This window comes from Rhinopithecus bieti, unplaced genomic scaffold (assembly GCF_001698545.2).
Source record: "Rhinopithecus bieti isolate Rb0 unplaced genomic scaffold, ASM169854v2 scaffold_13271, whole genome shotgun sequence".
In the NCBI taxonomy this organism is placed as follows: domain Eukaryota; kingdom Metazoa; phylum Chordata; class Mammalia; order Primates; family Cercopithecidae; genus Rhinopithecus; species Rhinopithecus bieti.
Window position 1 is genome coordinate 672,656 of NW_016807521.1, and position 6,120 is coordinate 678,775.

Below are 6,120 nucleotides of genomic sequence, written 5' to 3' on the forward strand. Positions count from 1 at the left end.
TGTCATGCGCATAGTTTTCCCACAGGTTGCCTTTGGGGTTCCAATCATCACTCCCTTCAGAGTCTTTGGATCCCTCTTGTTCTCTTGCCCTCGGGTTTGGCTTTTAGGTCCCGGGGTCTCCTGTTTCTCTCTGTGAGGATTCTACCAGCCTTCTACTGGGCTCTTCCTCCCAACCGAAAGACACTTGGCCCCACCGTGTTAACACAACCTGTTGCTCAGTCCTTTCCCAGACCTCGCTGCATCACAATTTTTGCCTTTCTGTCTTCGTACGCTGGAACACAAACCATGATGACTTTCTGTGTCTTCACTCCCGTGCCTGGCACTTAGAGTATTTTCTTTCTTGCTTGTTGCCTTCCTGTTTCTCCGCCCTCACCCCATCTTCCTTACTGTACCTTTTAATCAGCGTTGCCTTTCATCTCCACGTTAGTCTCCTGCCTTCTTCATGTCCTGTGTATCCCCCCACCATGCTTGCATCCATTCTGTTCCTATTGGCTAAGTCTTTGTAATTCCCAGGAAGTCCAGGTGTTTTGCATGCTAGTTTTCTCGAGCTACACCTCAGCCTCACGACTCCACGCTCCCCTTCATCCTGGCAATCACTGCTATGGTTTGTCACCCGAGTCTTAGCCTTTCTGTGTCATCTCACTTTTGATCCCAGAGGCGTCCACTTTCCACTCCTCCCCTTTCTTTTACCGTCTCCAGCGTCCTTTGCTGACTGCTCTGTGCAGAGTCCCCTGCCTGTCATACCTTTCTTGGTGGAGAAGTTTACTAGGCCAAAAAAACTTGACTTGAAAAAGAAGCGCTTCCGCCCCGGGGCTGCTGTGCTTTTTGCCTTGTTTCCGCTCATTCCATCCTTTATGTTTCCCTCTTACTCCCCTCTTTCTTTGTAGCCCGGTAGAGCAGTTGTTGTATTCTCTTGCATGTGAACATTCTTTGAAAAATCTTACCTCCTTTCATTTACTGTGTTCTTCTATTTTGTTACCCCTGGCTCTCTGTCACCTGGGCAGTTAGGAACTTAAGAGAAGTTCTAGGCAGAGTTTTTCTCTGCAGGGTTGATCCTTTTATTACTTGTGGATTATTTGCTTCTAGGGGTGAAATAGGGGTTGAGAGGGAGGGATGGTTGATTTCCATTTCATCACTGGCTTTGGCAGCTGGTTCTGTATGGGACAGGTGGGTCTTCGGAGACAGAGGAGCATGTTCGGTGTCTCGCAGTCTTTCTCTCCCTTGCCTGCGGGCTGTTTATCTCTCCTTACTGGGAATTGCTTTCTCTAGGCCCTCTTGAGGTTGCTTTTTCCACCCTTTTTCCTCTCACAGCCTCTGTTTTAGCCGGTAAACCCTGCTTAACCAGAGAACTTTCCCAGACTGTTGATCGTGAGCTGGTAGGAGGAGACCAAGTGACTGACTGGCACCCTCAGGCATTTGGGGAGTGGCGATGGAGTGCCTACTCTCTCAGTGAGGCTGGTGGGGGGCATTGTGTTCAGCAGAGCAGAGTAACAGACTGCCTCAGTGTGGTTTCTTTGTGCTGCTTACTACATGTAAATGCATTATTGCCATGGTATTTTCCTGTGATATGTGTGTTGATTTCCTCTCTTCCTTACATGCCTAGTGTACTGCTGAGCATATAGTAGGGATTCCACCATAGTGCGCATCCACTGATTTCATGATAGCAGCAATCAGTGACCATTTGGGAATGTAAGTAAGCTCTTTGATAACTTTGCCCAGAACAGTAGCTGCATACGTTGTCATCCTGTTACGATTATTAATTACCCATCCTATTTCTACTCTTTACGGACTTAGATTCTCCTTAGCCCCTTCATACCTTCCACTGTTCTCAGGGTAGCCAATCGCTGTATCGACTTAATATGAAGTCTCATTCCAGTAAAAGCAGGGACTTTGGAAAACCTTGTATGCACCTATCCCAGACAGATTCCTGTATTCTTTCTTTCTTTTTTTTTTTTGAGACGGAGTCTCATTCTGTCACCAGGCTGGAGTGCAGTGGCGCAATCTTGGCTCACTGCAATCTCCGTCTCCCGGGTTCAAGCGATTCCCCTGCTTCAGCCTCCTGAGTAGCTGGGACTACAGGCACGCACCACCATGCCCGGCTAATTTTTTGTATTTTAGTAGAGACGGGGTTTCACTATGTTGGCCAGGATGGTCTCAATCTCCTGACCTGGTGATCCGGCCTCCCAGAGTGCTGGGATTACAGGCGTGAGCCACCGCGCCTCCCGTGCCAGGCCTGATTCCTGTATTCTTTAAAATAGGAAAAAAGACAAACAGCAGCTCCTCAGGTCACAAGGCCAGGTATATCAAACATTGACCTCCGAGAATAGATCATGCCACCAAGTGAAAGAAACCTCTTCTTGGTCCTGTTGTGATTTTAGCTGAAGTAGTCATGGAAACTTGGTCATTACTGTAGTCTTAATGTTATTTTTTTAAAAAAGGGGATTTAGTTGGGCTGATTTCCTCCCCTAAAGGTCCTCTGTCACCTTATTTAAATTTAAATTATTTAAACTGGTTTTACCAGAAAATAGATAAACAAACACCACTGGTTGTCTCCAGTCTCTTTTCTTGCTCTTCCTCTCCCTCTTCTTTAAAAATGTGGCTGATGAGAACCTGTTTCCAGGAGCCCTTTGATCACTGTGAAACACACAGACACAGAAAATGTTGAAGCATAAAAATAAACTTTGCGTTGCAGGGAGATTGCCTGTTTGCTGTCGACTTCGCTTACAACAGTGAAAGTAGGAGACTAAAAAAAAAGTCAAGCCCTGTCTTTAAGATGGTTTTTGTGACACCTGATTCCAGATGTGCTTGTTCACAGCCATAGACTTCTTGCTTTTGCAGAAGGAGGGTTCTAATCTGGGGCTGGTAGTTTGGGGGATTGTTAGTCTGTGAGCTGAGCTTTCAGTTCACTTCTTTTCCAAATGGCTCTGCTAGCCTGGAAGCTGGGCAGTTGTGAAAGCAATCACCAAGATGACTGTTCGTCTTCCAGCCAGCAGCAGCAGTCATAGGCAAGCCTGGAGAAAGGTCCAGCTTTCAGAGTTCACCTGCTAGAGTTCATAACACCTGGGGGAGAGGCTACTCGATCTGGGACCTGCCCCACCTCTGAGCCTCAGAAACTATGAGAGAGGGATTGAGAGAAAACTCGCCCCACTCCTGCTGCAGTGGGAAGGGAGGGGGCAGCTGTCAGGCTTCTAGACGATGAGTGGCATTGTTTATTCTTTCAGTTCTAGAAAGGGGAGTTTGGAAGTACTGGTGAAGAAAACAAAGTTACAAGATCCTATAAAGAATAGCTGAAGTACTCCAAACACTATTCATTGGACCCCATTGTTGACTCTGGACATATATATAATCTTTTTTTTTTTTTCTTTTTTTTTTTTTGGACACAGAGTGTTGCTCTGTCACCCAGGCTGGAGTGCAGTGATGCCATCTCAGCTCACTGCAACCTCCGCCTCCCGGGTTCAAGCTATTCTCCTGCCTCAACCTCCCGGAGTAGCTGGGACTACAGGCGCCTGCCACCATGCCTGGCTAATTTTTGTATTTTTAGTAGAGACGAGGTTTTGCCAGGTTGGCCAAGGTGGTCTCAAACTCCTGACCTCAGGTGATCTGCTGGGTAAATATATATTTTTTTGTTTTTGGTGTCACTTGGGTAGATTGGATGAGCTAGCTAGCATCTCACTCCACACTCTGAGCTGTGCAGCAGTGTGCCCTGGTGCTAATTCTCACTCTGTCCTTTGATTCTGGCCAGGGGCTCCTTGATGGTGCTGCCTTCTGGTTAGGAATGTGGGTGAATGTCAGACCAAATAGTGTCACTTTCGGCTTGGCCGTAGGGATCTGGAAGGAAGTGTTGCTAGAGCAAGGGCTTTGGGAGTCCTTGGAGTTCATAACCTTTGAACCTGGTAAAAGTAACTGTACCTAGTAAACTATAATAATTTCTCTCTGGTCAGGCACCATAGCTCATGCCTGTAACCCTAGCACTTTGGGAAGCCAAGGCAGGAGGATTGCTTGATGCCAGGAGTTCAAGACCAGCCTGATCAATAAAGTGAGGCTCCATACCTACAAAAAATTTTTTTTTAATTTAGCTGGGCATGGTAGTACATGCCTGTGGTCGCAGCTACACAGAAGGCTGAGGCAGGAGGATGGCTTGAGCTGGGGAGGTCGAGACTGCATTGAGCTGTGTTTGTGCCACTGCACTTCAGCCTGGATGACAGAGCAAGACACTATCTCAGAAAAAAAAATTTTTTTTCTCCAATTTATGGACTTTGGGAAGCAGCTAAACAGATGGATATAAGGCAGTTGTTGAAACTTGGCCTGCTGCAGGTTCAAATAAAAGTTTACACAGGGATAACTGAATCTTTCAGACTAACCAAAGATTGGGCTGGAGATTTTTTCTCAACATAAATATCCTAAGCAGAGCTGGTGCCTGTGAGGTAGGAAAAGATTGAGACTTTGTTTGCCTAAGAGGTTTGCAGGGTTAGAGCTCTTGGGAGTCAGAACTTCTCAGACTACATTGTTTCCCCTTTGGACAGAACAACCCAATTCTCCGTGGGCATTTGATCAGGACTAACCCAGGCCTTCATGAACTCTTTCTCATTGAGCACTTAGCCACCTGGCTGGCATTTCTCTTCTCCCAGGAGCTTCCATGAGGTTCCTATATATGTATTATGTCGACTTGAATGAATATTTTATGTCTAGAGTGCAGCCAAGCCTCAGACTTTGTGGCCCATTATCGACAAATGGGGTAGGGGGTGGGCGCCACCTTTGGCCCTGTGATAGCTTCTCTGCTAAATGGACTCTCCCCAGCAGCACTTTGAAGCCCGTTAATGGATTGGAATGAAGTAACCTCAGCAGATGGAAAGAGTGAGGAGGGTCATCTTCCTTCCCTGAGACTGCCTGATGAGGCTTTCCTATGGTAACCAGGACCAGCCCCTATTCCGTCTGCTTGGTTAAGCTGTGGACTGGAGCTGCTGGGCCTCTGCTTTGAGAAGTGTAGAAAGGATCTGATTCTCTTTTAGCCATGGTGGGGCCACCAGTTTCCCCACTTTCCCATCAAAGCAAAAATTGAGAAGGATGTGGAAAGGGTGGGTGGAGTTTAAATCTGGCCCTTCCTCCTTCAGTGGAAGTTTAGCAAAATGACAAACCAGATAGGTGGCTGAATTTCCTTCTCTTGACGGGAGATTCCAGTATTTGTACGTTTTGTGCTTGAAGCTTGGATTCTCCAGGCTTCCTCCCAGCCTTCATCAAACATGAGTGAGTCACTGAAGTGTTATCTATGCATTTTCCCCCTTCTGTCTCAGCAAAGGGAAGAGTAAGCCTTTACAAACCCGTGGGGGAGGAAGTCACCCTCTTCCCACTGCTGGAGAGCCAGGCTATCCCCAGGTTAACCCTGAAAGTTCTGACTCCTGAGCAGAATGTTACTGCCCCCTGCCCCCTTCCTTTATGGTGTAGGCCATTGAAGGTCATTGCTCATCTTTTTTTTTTTTTTTTTTTTTTTTTTTTGAGACAGTCTTGCTCTCACCCAGGCTGGAGTGCAGTGGCACGATCTCAGCTCACTGCAACCTCTACTCACTGGGTTCAAGAGATTTTCATGCCTCAGCCTTCCAAGTAGCTGGGATTACAGGTGCGCACCTCCACACCTGGCCACTTTTTGTATTTTTAGTAGAGACGGGGTTTCACCATGTTGGCCAGGCTGGTCTTGAACTCCTGAACTCAAGTGATCCGCCCGCCTTGGCCTCTCAAAGTGCTGGGATTACAGGAGTGAGCTACCGTGCCCGGCATCATTGCTCATCTTTTAGACTGAGATGTTACAGCTGATTCTAAAACAGCACCAAGAGAGAATCTGGCCTCTTGATTTCCAGTTGTGTCTCAGAGGAGGAGGCATCCCAGTTCCTCCTCTTGCCCTCTAGACAGCTCCTCCTCTGATGAATGTAAATAGGCTAGATCCCTTTATCTTCATATCTGTTTTTGTCTAGAATGTTTCAAGTTTCTCAAGCTAGGCGTGGTGGCTCACATCTGTAATCCCAGCACTTCAGGAGGCCAAGACAGGAGGATCACTTGAGACTAGGAGTTCAAGACCAGCCTGGGCAACAGAGTGAGACCTCATTTCTACAAAAAATTTAAAAAATT

At 47.0% G+C, this 6,120-nt stretch overlaps 1 protein-coding gene across 8 annotated transcripts in view; it reads left to right on the forward strand.

The window, feature by feature from the left end:
• MARK2 (microtubule affinity regulating kinase 2) overlaps window positions 1-6,120 on the forward strand; it is a 77,807-nt gene that overhangs the window by 1,344 nt on the left and 70,343 nt on the right. The gene's annotated exons all lie outside the window — the stretch shown is intronic.